Source organism: Pseudorca crassidens, chromosome 16 (genome assembly GCF_039906515.1).
Source record: "Pseudorca crassidens isolate mPseCra1 chromosome 16, mPseCra1.hap1, whole genome shotgun sequence".
Taxonomy (NCBI): Eukaryota; Metazoa; Chordata; class Mammalia; order Artiodactyla; family Delphinidae; genus Pseudorca; species Pseudorca crassidens.
Genome location: NC_090311.1, coordinates 51553198 through 51568850, shown reverse-complemented (window position 1 = coordinate 51568850; position 15653 = coordinate 51553198). Strand labels below are relative to the sequence as shown.

Here is a 15653-nt window from a genome sequence, read left to right as displayed (position 1 = left end):
AATGATAATACTCTCTCCTGCCGACCCTATAAGATGCTCCAATGATAATGTGGGGGTGCAAGAGTAGCAGGAAATACATGTCTGCTCTTCACATCTGTCTTAACTCTGTTGTTCTCTCCTAAAATGAAGTTGTTTTTGAGCCACTCTATCCAAAACCTGGCTGTCATTTCTAAGTCCTGGGGGATGCTACCACCATTTTATCTTTCAAAAAGCAAATTTAAAAAAAAAACCCAGGGGACTTCCCTCGTGGCGCAGTGGTTAACAATCTGCCTGCCAATGCAGGGGACAGGGTTCGAGCCCTGGTCCGGGAAGATCCCACATGCCGCAGAGCAACTAAGCCTGTGCGCCACAACTACTGAGCCTTTGCTCTAGAGCCCGTGAGCCACAACTACTGAGCCCACGTGCCACAACTACTGAAGCCCGTGCGCCTAGAGCCCGTGCTCCGCAACAAGAGAAGCCACTGCAACGAGAAGCCCACGCACCACAATGAAGAGCAGCTCCCGCTCGTCACACCTAGAGAAAGCCCGTGCACAGCAACGAAGACCCAACACAGCCAAAAATAAAATAAATTAATCAAAAAACAAAACAAAACAAAAAAAACAATCCCCAGCTATGAGATTTCTCTTCCCAGATGGTAGAGATGTATGGTATGGGCTTGTTTACAGGATGAATTTTATTCCAACTGTGAGCTACTTATTCTTCCAACAATTGTTCTTTACAAGTTTGTCTTTCTTCCTTGGCTATTATATGCTTTTGATCTGTCATAAGTGATCACTGTGGTATTTGACTCCAACAGAATGAACCTTTGCTGTGTATAAGACGACAATATTTTGGCATGTTTTAGCTCACGTGGACCTCCTGCCTGAGCTGTCTCAGCCCGTCTAGAGGCAACCGGGCATCCAGAATTTCTGCACATCTCTTCCTTGGGGGCATGAGCTTCCCTGTAGTTTTAGATTTTTCACAGTTGCTGATTTCATCCAGGGATATCACTGTGTGAACTTTTTTCTGAAGGTACTAGCTTGTGTGAGTGGCAGGGGATACTGAGGGAAAGTGGAAAGAAGGGAGTGTCATTATATTCCTCCAGCACTGTTGTTAGAGCCTCATGCCTGTTATTTTTCTTTCACAATTTCCCCTTTTGTAGCAATTTCCTTACAATGTTTCAGATAACATTTGTTACATAGGAGTAAGTTATGTCATGACACACCTACCATGATTAGCAATGTCAGTAAAGTTTAAGAAGGAATGTTTAGTGAACAGAAAATTATAAACAGAGTCATCCCTCTACAGGTAAAACTCAGGAGTACTGAGAATTCCAGGGTAATCTCAGTCTAAACACACGTGAGTATGTGTTTGGATCTGAACAAACCCAGTGACAGGGTGGATGATCTACCTTATCTGGATCCCTCCAAGGAACTCGACTGTGTTTGTTGTCTACAGGTTCGAGCACACAGGGTCCTGGTTTCTCAGACATCCTTGCGGTCTATTTGCATGCGCCAGTTCAGAGCCCAAGCTGAGCGCATTCGCATTATGTTGTTTTTCCGTATTTTCTGGAACAACACAGAGCAAAACAGGAAAAAAACGAGAACAAAACAGTCAGTAAAGCTCCCAGGAACTTGCAGATTAAAGTGAAGATAAATAACTCACCAAGGGACTGTAACGCAATGTGATAACTGACATAATGGAGATTACCCCACTGGGTTCTCCAGAAACACATAAAATGGAAACCTTACCATGGGAGTTGTGGGAGCACGAGATAAGGGAAAACTTCCTCCCCGTGGAAATCTTCAAGCCAAATGATATGCTTCTACCTTGGTGGAGGAGATGAGAGAGGCAAGGAGGACATCCCAGGCAGAAGAACAAAATGTACAGTTACCTGGAGGTGAGGGGGAGAATGGCAAACTCACATGCCCTCTACCAACTGCTTTGTCCTCTCTTCTCCTGAAATGACAATCCCACCCAATTTTAATTCAGTCTAAAAATGTTAACGTCATGCCTGATCTATTTTCCATTATATCCCACACCTGTTCCATCAGCAGGGATAGGAAACTTAGTGATTTTCATGTACATATTCATCCATCCTTTATTTCATAAACTTATTTTTGAGATGCTTACCATTTAGTGACTTCAAGACTTTAATTAAATAAATGTTAATGAAGGAAGACATGCTTGAACTTTGGAGCCAGACACAATTGGGTCGGTTCCTTGATTCTACCTTTCACCTTCTAACTGTATAACTTTGGGAAGGTCCCTTGAGATCTCCAGACCTTCGAACATGGGCAGAAAGAAGCTAATTACGTGTTGCTCAGAGTGCCTGCCACAGGGTCATTCAATATTAACAAGTAGCAGTTCCTGTCTCCTCACTTTCCATCCCGGCTTCCATTTCTACTTTGAAACTTTTTTTTAAATTTTATTTATTTATTTTTGGCTGTGTTGGGTCTTTGTTGCTGCACGCTGGCTTTCTCTAGTTGCGGCGAGCAGGGGCTACTCTTCCTTTCAGTACACGGACTTCTCGTTGTCGTGGCTTCTCTTGTCGTGGAGCACAAGCTATAGGTGCACGGGCTTCAGTAGTTGTGGCACACAGGTTCAGTAATTGTGGCTCACGGGCTCTAGAGTGCAGGCTTAGTAGTTGTGGCGCAGAGACTTAGTTGCTCCACGGCATGTGGGATCTTCCTGGACCAGGGCTTGAACCCATGTCCCCTGCATTAGCAGGCAGATTCTTAACCACTGTGCCACCAGGGAAGTCCTGAAACTTCTTTTATCGCATTTTTAAATGTACATTGCCTCTTCTGTTTGATTTTGAGCTCCTTGCGAGCCTAGACTACATGTTTCGGGTTTGTTTGTTTTTTTAATAAAATGCTTTTTTGGTTTATGTTTCTATTTTTGCTTAGTTTTAGTTTGCAGGGGAGTCCCGTTCAGTCAGCCTTTGGGTATGGGAGGAAGAATGCACGGTTTCCCTTTTGGTTTCCTCAAGCATGGAGAAAGGGGAGATGCAGGAAAAAGCAAAGGATGCAGGACTGTTTGATATGGGGCATGAGTTTGGGACCCAGGTCTGTTACTCTTAAGTTATTATATTAACCTTTTGAGCCTCAGTTTCCTCATCTCTAAAATGAAGTGAAAGGTTCTCCGTTTTTATCCTGCCTACAGGATCATAGCTGGACATTTGTCTCACTCAGTTTACAGTCTTAGCTCCCACTCTGTCCATGGGCAGGACCACAGGGGTTCCCCAACCCCCTGCAGTAGCATTCCAGGTTCCATTTCATCCTCTTCATTCCTTCACCTGCGCCCCCCCCCCCCGCTCCCATCGTTTTCATTCTGTGGCCAGTACCTTGTTTTCCTGCTTGCTTTGTAATTCTGACGTCACCTCTGCACACCCTATTTCATAGTCCCGTTGCCTTCAATGGAGAACAGTCCTGGGGGTAGTCTTGCCCCATTTCTACCCCCACCTTCATGTGCTTCCCCTACTATCCCTGCTGCAGAGGGACCGCCTTTTCTGGAAGGGAGTGCATATGTTATTCAATTCCACTTAATGAGGTAAGCAATGAAATATGTTTAAGAGAATATGAATAGGGCCGTAAGTATAGCTGTAATAGCCTCCTGAAAACTATTTCAGATACTTCTTTGTGCCATGACAGTTACTTGAGTTGTTTCCTATCCTGTGTACAAGTTTAACTCGTAAATGTCTCTAGCAACAACAACAATGAAAACTGGGTAAACTCTATTTAATTGGATGAAGATGTCACCTGTTTGTTTGTTTTGTAAATTTAAGCAGGACATGTCAACAATTGTCCTGCTGCTATGATGTTCTGCTCAAAGTTATTGGGCTCTTCAACTGAATGGACACTGATTTGGACATTCGTATCTTTTAGAATATGCAGCCCTGGTAGCTGGATTTGCCACTGCCCCGAACTAGAGGGAGGAGTGAGTGTGTGTGTGTGTGTGTGTGTGTGTGTGTGTGTGTGTGTGTGTGAGTGAGGGCTGCATTGCCACCCTCTGGCAATGCAGCCCTCTGTCTGTGAACAGAGTCAAACTCAGTAGGATCAGATGATGCAGAAAACACTGGCTGCTTCTGTCCAGCAAGCTCAAGGTAGAGGGTCTGACACTACCTGAGACCCCTGCTCTGCAGCTGAGCAGATCATATCCTCTAAATGGGAAAAGTGCAACTCTCACAGTTCTCAGGGCAAAGAAGGTCACTGAGCCAGAAATATTGTGATACTTGGTGAAAAGGGTGATGCAGAAGGAAGGACAACGGACATTAAATGATTGTTTCTTGAAAGCTGAGCAGGGTGAGAACCTTCATGACACTGTTATCCAGGGAGCAGTCAAAGCACTTCTACCCAGTGCTTGGGACTCACACGCTGTATAGACAGTGTGAATAAAGCTATGCCCATTTTTGTATCTTGCTCTTTGGGAGGAAGCATCTACCATGTCATGGACACACTAGGTTTCTTACATTGTTTCAAGTGATTGTCAGAAGTAGATAGAAGTGTGGTGTCCCTCCCTTGCACAATCACTCAGGCAACTGTTCCTAATGTCTTCTCCGGAGTCTTCATTGTCACTTACTCAGTCTCATACACAGGCAGAATATTCTGTTCCATCAGTCCATGTGTCTATTTTTATGCCAATACCATGTTTTGATTACTATAGCTTTGTGGTATAGTTTGAAATCAGAAAGTGTGATGCCTCCTGCTCCATTCTCCTTTCTAAGGACTGCTTTGGCTATGCAAGGTCTTTTGTGGTTCCATATGGATTTGAGGATTGTTTTTCTATTTCTGTAAAAAAAAAAAATGCCATTGGAATTTTTATAGGGATTGCATTGAATCTGTAGATTGCCTTGGGTATGTACTACTCAACTTGAAAACATCACTCTGCTCATAGTTCATAAATGTTTACCACAATGTTCCATATTTATTTTTATATGCCCATCTCACCAGCTAGATACAGGATTTGTAGAATTCTACCTTATTTATCTTTATAGCCAAAGTGTAATTCTAGAGCAGTGTCTGCTATGGGATGCAGGAGAGACTCCAATAGACACAGACAGTAACTTCCGCTAATAAATTTTAATCCTGTTCAGAGATGAAGCCCGTATGAGTTATTCCAGTGGGTAGTGGCTACTCCGTTAGATTGATCTAAGCAGCTATTTTTTGCTTAGAAAAGCAAACGTTCCGCCTTTTTTGAAGTATTTACAATTCCTTAGCATGTCACACAATCCTTTTAAAACATTCGTTTGAATAGCCTATGTTCCAAAACATAGTGTATTAATAGAAAATTTGAGAAATAATAAGGCCAACAGAGCACGAAAGAACTGCCATTGAGAAGATAGTTTATTATTCACATTCCCAAGCAGGGGGACCACAGCCTGCTCTCAGGGACCCATGAAGGAATACCCAGCTGTGTCAGGAGGCCCAGGAAAAGGAGGAACTGTGGGCAAAAGGCTTTTTTGTGGCCTCCACAGGAAGCAGTGGGTGAGGCAGGGTAAGTAGGCTTAGAATTCGCTAGTTTGAATAATTTCAGCAGACTCTGGGGCATGGGGACTGTCCTTAGTTGTCTAGTACCTGAGCCTGGAGTGATTGGGACAGATGGACAGTAGCCCAAAGTGTGAGAGCCTGATAAGGTGGTGGTTGGGAGTGTGCTCTCTGAATTGGTTGGTTTGTATTTGAAAAGTACACTCATAAACTAGTGGCTTACTACCTCTAGGAATCGGTTAATCCTGGGAGGGGCCATCCCTTCAGGGTCAGCAAGGCCCAGACGTCAAAGCAACAGAAATAGAAAATAAAGGACATGGTTATTACAGTCCATAACGCCAAAAGATATTTATTTTTCTCTAAGCACGAATGGGCATGTGGGCAAGACAGCAGACCCTGCAGCCCTCTGGATACAACTGCTGTTACAAGACAAGAACGATTGCTATGATATGGCTAGGACAGAGTCAACTTGAATTCTCTACGTATTTTTCTTGAAGATTATATATATAAACACCACAGAGACATGAGAATTTTCCAGATACCTTAAAATCTATTTGATTCAGCTGTAGCCGGATGCTTGAATCACTTTCCTTATGGGTCATATGTGGTTTATCTCGCTTCTGGATATATCTTCCAGAGATTCTTTGCAAGTATCCTCTGTTGCTTCTGCCTCTGTCGAACCATTACTGTACTTACCTTTTGGAACTAACCCAGTCATCTTCTTGGATCCTGTAGCTTACTCCATGCTGAAATAAACTTGTCACCAAGCTCCTGTTGGTATCACTGCTGGATGACAATTTGTTTCTTTTAACTGGGAAGGAAGGACATGGATAGCTACAGCATAAGATTATTGTATATCCATAATTACCCCCTACTGCCCTTTGTTTAGGTAAAAGAGATGAAACTAAAAAGTCACGTTTTGTAATGACAGAAGGATCACTTGACGCGGGTCTTTCTGACATCAGCGCTTGTGAACTTTTTATTTTATTTTATTTTATTATTGAAGTATAGTAATTTACAATGTTGTGTTAGTTTCAAGTATACAGCAAAGTGATTCCATTTTATATAAATATATATTCTGTTTCAGATTCTTTTCCATTATAGCTTATTACAAGATATTGAGTATAGTTCCCTGTTCTATACAGTAGATCCTTGTTTACCTATTTTATATATAGTAGTGTGTATATGTTAATCCCAAACTCTTAATTTCTCTCCCCCCGCAACCCCTGCTACCCCTTTGGTAACCATAAGTTTGTTTTCTATGTGTGTGAGTCTGTTTTTGTTTTCATAAATAAGTTCATTTTTGTCATATTTCAGATTCCACATATAAGTGATATAAGGTATTTGTCTTTCTCTGACTTACTTCACTTAGTATGATAATCTCTAGGTCCATCCATCTTGCTGCAAATGGCATTATTTCATTCTTTTTTATAGCCAAGTAGTATTCCATTGTATATGTGTACCACATCCTCTTTATCCATTCATCTGTTGAGGGACATTTTACTAATATTTTTAATAGAGATTCCATGTTGACGTGATACTGTTTTCAATATGCTGGGTAAATAAAATTTATAACTAGAGTTAATTTTTCCTTTTTTGTTTTTGTTTGTTTGTGTTTTGATTCTTTGACTGTGTCTTGGCTGCCTTAAATAGATTTGAACAGATACAAATCTAGAGTTACAGTGCTGGAAATTCAGATCTCCGGCTCTGGGGTGGGGCCCAGTTGCAGGTGTGTTTGAAAAACTTTGCAGTAATTTCAGAGCTATAGCCAGGATAGAGAACCACTGCCTAGATAGAGAACCACTGCCTAGAGTGCAGAGGCCTCTGCTTTGCTGTCTGGTACCCAACCTGACTCAGGACAGCCCCTGATGGGATACTTAACAACATGGGCCTGCGAAGTGCAAATAGCTACAGGGCTATCACCCTAAGTAGCTGTGCAAATAGCTGACTTTGCAGATGATGCTTATAGATCATGCCAGGTCACCCCTAATATTTAAGGCAATAGGAGTTAAGATTCCTTTAACTTACATCTCACCTGGTTGAGGGAAGTGGAGATCCATTAAACCAGACTGGGAAGGGTTGGGTGTTACTTTGGGACTGAGTGTTCTGTGAAGCAAGATTTAAATGGATTTAGTGGATTCGATTTCTCACTCTATCGAAACAAGTCAAACAGTAAAAGACCTATAAACCACTAGGTCAGATTCTCCCCATTGTCAAGAAAATAACATGTTATCATTCCAAGTCACATGTCTTGCTCTTAGAATGTAACTTTGCCAATAAACAGTGAATCCTAAGTGATAAAAACTGGGATTAAGAGTATGGATTGGGGGACAATTATTACAGGTTCAGAAAAAATAGAGTTTTCACACCCTTTAACCCTGAAGCCAGAAGTCAAAGACTGATTTTATGATAACATTGTAAACTCACCAATAGATTTATTTTGATTGAATTTGCTTTTTACTTATAATTTATTTGTGGGAGAAATAACACTTGGAAAGCCAGTGCATGTTAAGCATACCAATGGGAAGACCCAGGGCTTTTCATTTTTTTTCCTAATGTGTTTTATAGCATTCACTTATCTATAGTCGCCCAGAGCTATACTGTTTGGGAAAGGAGGGAGAGAGATAAGGGATTATTATGGGAAGGTTTATATTTGGTGGGGACTGTGCGGGAAGAAAAGGAAATTACAGGTTGAGAATAAATGTGTTTATGAATTTAAACTGTTATTTCCCCTTAAATATCAAATTTTATGTATAATGTACATCTCAAAGCACTTTGTATGGAAATAAGATAAAATATAATTTTAAAAGTTAACATTTTATTAGGAAGTAATTATTTTACTTTTTCACAGTATTTTAAATGATGCCCTTCCACAGTGGATGGTGAAGGGCAACAGAATGAGTCCCCAGAGTAAAAGGACCCCTTTCCAAGAAGATGTTGCCTCTTTTTGTTACCTCACCAGGCAGAGGGCCCAACCAGTAGAATGTCATTAGACATCCAACCCAGAAGCTGTTGAGTTGAATGAAAGCCTACTGAATACCCTCCCTTGTACAGAGCAAGCACAAGCCAGGTGCAAGGGTCCAGTCATGAAGATGCTCTTGCCTTCGAGGGCTCTCAGACTGGGCTGTGGGAAAACAGATATGTGCATCTTTGACACAAGACAATGCAGTTATGGAAAGATGCAAAAGGAATGCAAACGGGCCCTTGAGAAGAGTTTTCCGATTGGATAGTACTTACATTGTATAGTATTTATTCTGATAGTATTTATGGATCATTGGCTATATTAGTTTGTTAGGACTGCCCATAACAAAGTACCACAAATTGGTAGTTAAACAACAGAAATGTATTGTGTCATAGTTCTGGAAGCCAGAAGTATAAGATCAGGGTGTTGGCAGGGTTCGTTCCTTCTGAGGGCTGTGAGGGAGAATCTGTTCCTGCCTCTCTCCTGGCTTCTGGTGGTTTCCTGGAAATCTTTAGCCTTCCTTGACATGTGGATGCATCACCCCAAAGTCTGCTTCCATCTTCACATGGCGTCCTCCCTGTATGTGTTTCTCTGTGTCCAAATTTCTGTTTTTGACGAGGACACAGTAATATTGGATTAGGATCCATCCTAATGACCTCAACTTGATCATCTGCAAAACGCTATATCCAAAGAAGTTCACATTTACAGTTATTGGGGTTAGAACTTCAAAATCTTTGTGCAGCGGGGGACACAAATCAACCCACAATGGTGGGAGTTCTGCAAGTAGGGAAGAGGAAGGGGCTTCCAGGTAGAAATAACACCACGCTAAAGATATGGGGCATTTCAGTACCTCCTGGTCATCTCAGCTCCTCTGCACTCAGATGGTTGGGCTGGACCCCTATCCCCTCTGTCATGCAGCATTCTCCGAGATCCTTGCCGTGAGGCTAGGCCATCGCTTGTTCAGTCTTCCTGATATTCTCATCACATACTCTCTCACTACCCCTCCCTGCCCGTGTGTGTTTAATCTCATTGATCTCAAGGTGAGGACCCATTTCATTTGCCTTCAGAATCTCTTTCACCTTAATGAAGCACTTTTTTTTCTTTAATAGTGCAGTCATCAGGCCATTTAGCGCTTGTTCATTTTTGTCTTCAAGTTCAAGAAAAGACTCAACTTCAAGAAAAGTGCAAATCCCAGTTTCTAACATTCTAAATATTCTCTTTCCTTTCATTCTCTTTCCTGATCACAGTTCATTTGCATTCCTTGTAAGCTCCTAATATTTTAATCTATCTCCAACATTTGTTGGTTTTTAAGAACAAAATTGGGAGGAGGCTCTCTTGTTCTAAGAATAATTAAAACTGAAATAAATCCACTTAAACTTAATCCAGTTAAAATTATGACAAAAATTCATAGGTTTACAATCAGGGAGAGTCTGATCTACCCAGATTTTAAGAATTGACTTGATGAATAGAAATAAATGCTAGAATTAGGCAGGGAGGAAACCTAGGATGAAGACTGATTTCATAAATGGTGGGATCATTAGTGAACTTGTCTTATAATGACTTTTGCTTCTCTGTGTAGACTTTTATCTGCAGGGCTTCCGATAATGAATACTTGGCTAAGAAGGAGCCCTGGTGATATTGCTAGGTTGACTTTCATAATGAACTATCAGAGTAATCATGCTTGCACTGACACCTACTGGTGGCATCACAAAGGGTCTTATTTGCATATGTTGACGATGAGGTGGTCTAGGCAGAGAAGTTTTGCTCCTGTATATGACTTATAGACTTACAGGTATGTGTGTGTGTGTGTGTGTGTGTGTGTCTCCGTGTTTAAGCTTCACATTACTTGGATGCCAACACATTGCAGGAAATCATGCTTGAGTTTTCTCTCTTACAGACTTAATTAAAACTGATGGTACAAAGGAAAGATTCCCAAGAGGCAGTGGGATCTCAGGGCTCCATCCTTGGAGGGGATGTGGAGCTTCCTTTTAGAACATTTCCCATCCCTTCACATATATAGTGATGTGGTCACCCACACTTCTATCCTTCACATAGAGCTAACCAGAGGGAAATGGTATATAAAAGCTGCAGCTATGGTTTTCTGTGGGCATAATTTTTTTTTTTTTTTAATGTAGTAGAGTTTAACAAGTATTCACAGAGACTTTTAGCAGTCTAAGGAGAGCTACAGCTTCCAAAAGCATTTTCCTCAGGCAGCTTTACCTACTAGGACCTAAACTGTAAGCTGTCTGGTTTAGCAAACAGTGCTGTACCCACAGGTTTTCCAAGGATTCTGGGTCTCTGGGGATCATGAGAATGTAAAAGACAGAGCCCCTCCTCAAGGAGGATCGCTTGAATTTCATCTGCTAAAACATCTGGATAGGAAATTCAAAACTACTAGGAGAAAAATTCAGTTAACAAGAGGCAAAGTGCAAGGAATGATCAGTAAATAAAACAACAGTAAAATAAATTCCTTCAGTATAGAGCACAGGCAGAGAGGCCCTGAGGCAGCAAGTCACGGACTGCCTGTGGGTAAGGTGAGTTTTGCATTAGGGAAGTAGAGTATTTTAAAGGCCAGTTGTTTTGTTTTGTTTTTTTTTGCTTCAACACTGGCTTCAGGAGAAAAAGGGAAAAGGAAGGAAACTGCATTTTGTGTATCCATTACATGCCACTAGATGGACACTTTATTTGTGCTCTCCTATTGAATCTGTAAACAAATATGTGAAGTGTGAAGTATTTTCCCCATTATCGATAAAGACAACGGTTGAAAGAAGATAAGAACAGTTGTAGCTGGTGTTTAAACCGAGGGGTAACATTGGCCAACCACACTGCTCCCTGAGTGAGGTGGGTTCAGGGGGAGAGTGGGGTTAGCAAAGGGCAGCACTTGTGTTTTTCAGAGTCTTGGGCCAGGCTGCCTGCCAAAAGGATTTTTTCCACTGGTCCAATGTCAGTTTCCGAAAATTCACCATAATGTTATTACCTTCTCTTTTTCCACCTTTATAATATGAAATATGATCATATAAAAAGAGAGGAGCGAGCCCTGTGCAGCACAGAAGAGAAAAAGGAACAGAGTTGGGAGACAGTGCAAACACACTTTTCCAATTCCTGTCGAGCCAAAGATTGGTTTTGCCCTCTGGGTTTTTAAAAAATGGAATGCAAAAATATTGATGTTCCATAGAATAATAACAAGTTACCATATATTAGACAGAACCAAATTAAACGGCCAATGTCCAGCCATTTATTGCCCCCATGGCAATTTTATATTGGTTCAGACTAATACTTAATGCTTACTCCAAGTTAGGCACTGCAATCCTCTGTATATTCTAACTCACTCAATCCTCACAACTTCTGTACAGTGAAGTTCATAGTTGCCTCATTACAAGTAAGGCATTCTCTGCTTTCAGGAGTTAGGCTGGAATTCTAGATCCTAAATCCGGGCTAAGTGGTAGAAGACAGGGTAGGTTTGGAGAAAGTGCGTTTGCCTTGCAGTACGTGGGATATACATGACAGAGGACCCAGGGAACCGCGGGGGCTGCCTTCATGATTCCGTTAACTTGCTCATGCAGGTTCTCCAGCAACCTCTACGTCACTAAATTAAAGGACTTTGTTTTATTTGGCCTCTTAGAAGCATTCAGTAGCCTATTTTTCTAGAAAAAAAAAAAAAACCCTGTATCTTTTCTTCCATGGCACTATCAGGTTTTATTATTGTTGTTTCTTTTATTTTCCTTATTTATTTATTTTTTCTTGCCTGATTGGCTGCTGCTTTTTTTTTTTTTAATCCCCTCTGCAGGATCCTTGTCTACCCTTCCATGAAATTTTGGAGTCTCTCAAAGGTCTATCTTAGAATAGAATGCCTAAGATTCTCTTATTACTCTATATTTTCTCCTGGGGCTGTCTTATCAACACACTTGGTTTCAGTATATGCATAACCCCAAATATTTTCATCCGGAATCCTGTCTCCTCCTCTTAACCCAGATCTATACATGTAAATGTCTACTTTACACTGCCACTTGGCTATCTTATAGGCTTTTAAAACTCACCAACTCCAAAGCTGAATTTGATATCTTTCCTTTCAATTCTGATCCCCCTCCAATAAACTCCAACTTAGTTAAGAGCATCATCGTCTAGTCCCTTAAGTATTTTCAGCCTAACTGCTGGGCTTCCCTAGTGGCTCAGTGGTTAAAAATCTGCCTGCCAATGCAGGGGACACAGGTTCGAGCCCTGGTCGGGGAAGATCCCACATGACGCGGAACAACTAAACCCGTGTGCTACAACTACTGAGCCTGCACTCTAGAGCCCGCGAGCCACAATTACTGAAGCCTGTGCACCTAGAGCCCGTGCTCCGTAACAAGAGAAGCCACCACAATGAGAAACCTGCGCACCACAACAAAGAGTAGTCCCCACTCACAGCAACTAAAGAAAGCCTGCGTGCAGCAATGAAGACCCAACGCAGCCAAAAATAAATAAATTTATTTTAAAAAACCTAACTGCTTTTCACTTCTGTTTACTGCCCACCATGGTTGTTACTATTATCATAGAAACATCCATCATGTCTACGCTGATATAATGGCCTTCTAACAGGACTCAGCATTTACTTTATCCCTTCTAATCTTTTCTGTAAATGGCAGGAAAAATAAATGTAAATATTATCACATCACACTCCTCTTCTTTCAAATTTTCAGTACCTTCCTGCTATTGTAAAGACATGTTCATTGTATACCATGTTCCTGTTGTTTCCGTGTTGCTCCACTAAGTTGGGAGAGTATAGAAAATAACTTGTGCAAAGGCCCTGGGGTAGGGTAAATAACTTCCAGATTCCTGAACATGCCATTTTATCACCTACCACAGGACCTTTGCACAAGCTGTCTTCTCTTCCTGGACCACTTTGCCCATCCCCATTCTTCTTGCCTAGTTGGATCCTATTTTATACTTAAAATCTCTGGTCTCTGTGAATAGGTCAATTTTTCATATTATATTATTTTGTAGGATTATATACCTCCTTGTTATAACATTTATTACAGTCAGCATTTCATATCATTGCCTTTATTTAGGCAGAAAATTGAAATTTATAAAGGTAAAGTAGTATACCTTTGGTTACTCATATTAAAGGTGGCTAAAATTAAAGTCAGATCCAAAATTGCCAGACCCCCAACCCCTTGCTTCCTGCTCCTCATTGTGCTGGTTCTTGTGTAGCACTCTGAATCAAAGGCATTGAGAGCACCATCATGGTAACTACACCTGGGTCTATAAATCCACTCGCAGTATTTGGAGTTTTAATTTCACTCTTGATTTTGAACTCAGAAATGATTTTATACATTTCCCCAGGCTATATTTGACTAGCTTTAAAAACTAACAAAGGGCTTCCCTGGTGGCACAGTGGCTGAGAGTCCGCCTGCCGATGCAGGGGACGCAGGTTCGTGCCCCGGTCCGGGAAGATCCCACATGCCACAAGCCTGCGTGCAGCAATGAAGACCCAACGCAGCCAAAAATAAATAAATTTATTTTAAAAAACCTAACTGCTTTTCACTTCTGTTTACCCAGTGGCTGGGCCCGTGAGCCATGGCCGCTGAGCCTGCGCGTCCGGAGCCTGTGCTCCGCAACGGGAGAGGCCACAACACTGAGAGGCCCGCGTACCACAAAAAACAAACAAACAAACAAAAAAAACACCCAGTAGATGTTATGCGGAGATCATTGTTTAGTGGATAGAGTCTTATTTCTTTTGTTTTAATAGATATTGTTATCCACCATTTTCGTAGTTCTTTTTATTGGCAGAAGCAGGGTGGAGTAGATTATTATATGTAAATCATGCTTATTCCATTAGAGTCATCAACTCACAGCAATTAAATGAAATGGAATTCTTTATAAATTGGTACATCTACTTACTTGTTTCCAAATTCATTTGGAAGATTTAATGAGCTTACAAATGCGGATGGAAAGGATGACATTCTTTAAGATGGCAAGATGCCCAAACAAGGTCTCAGTGACAGGTTTTTTTATCTCTTTAATTTGAACCTTTCAAAATTTAAAATGTCAACCAAGTCTTGCCAGGGCCACACGGTTGCCCCTCTTCATTTAATCAGAAATGTGGATAATGTGGTATTTCTCTTAGGTTTACTTTCTGGTTTTGATACTCCAGGCTGAATAAAGACATTGAAAATGTAAATAAAACCTAAGAGGGGAGAGAAGAGAGGATAGTTCTTCTAATACATTGTTTCCCAATACACTGCTGCAGGAAAAAACTTTAAAATGTACTGTCGTATCTGAAGAGAGGATATAGTGCATGATCTCAGGAAAGAAGGAAAGGAGAGAGAGAGGGAAGGAGGGACGGAGGGAGGAAGAATGAAAAGAAGGGAAGGGAAGGAAAAAGGGAGGGGGAGAGAGGGAGAAAGAAAGAAAGGAAGGGAGGGAGGGAGGAAGGAAGGAAGGGAAAGAGAGACATAGGAAGGAAGGAAGAAAAGAAAGGGAAAGACTATAGTCTCTGTGCTGTATAAAGAGAGAGATGAAGACAACGGGAGGATAATTAACAGAAAGAAAGTTCTGAGATCTATGGATAAAAAGGTCTTGGTGAGATGGAAGAACGGTTTCAGTAGATATATTTCAGAAAACGAGCTAGAAGGGTAAATGTCAATGTCTGAAAAGTGAAATGCTTGTGTTTGAATTCTTGTCACTTTTTGCAATATAAGATGCTCTAAGATATGACTTTGGTAGTAGGGGTTGAGGTTACTGTGCCAGATCACTGGTACTGAGGAATGAGTAAATATTCACATGTATATTGAAGTTCTCTTTCATTAATGATGTCAATCAGAGTAATGGGTGGATGAATGGGAGACGGACGGCCAGGGACCAAATCAGAAAATGCAGTGGCATCAGTATCACATAAATTGGAAGTCATCACCGGCACAGGAAAGTTCTGATAGCAGATTATTTGGGGCCCCACCGTAATTTTTAAAATGTATGTTCCCAGTATGTTCTCAAGTCATGAAATGTCTTTTGATAATAAGATTCATAATTGTGATATCTGTGTATGAGTTCTGATTTAGCCATGCACATACAAAAAAATAAATAAAAGCGGCTGTGCTATAGACCATTGCAAAGAAACTGAATCATAATAACGTCCTCGTGTTTTCCTATTCATGACAGGAACAAAAAAACTTTGCTTTGAAAGGCTTCTACCAGTTCAGAAGTACGAGGATGGAGATTGTCTCTGCTGTGCCGTGCTAACATCCGCT

General features: G+C 41.2%; 1 protein-coding gene across 10 annotated transcripts in view; it reads left to right on the top strand.

The window, feature by feature from the left end:
- NRG3 (neuregulin 3) overlaps window positions 1-15653 on the top strand; it is a 1058708-nt gene that overhangs the window by 998468 nt on the left and 44587 nt on the right. The window lies entirely within an intron of this gene.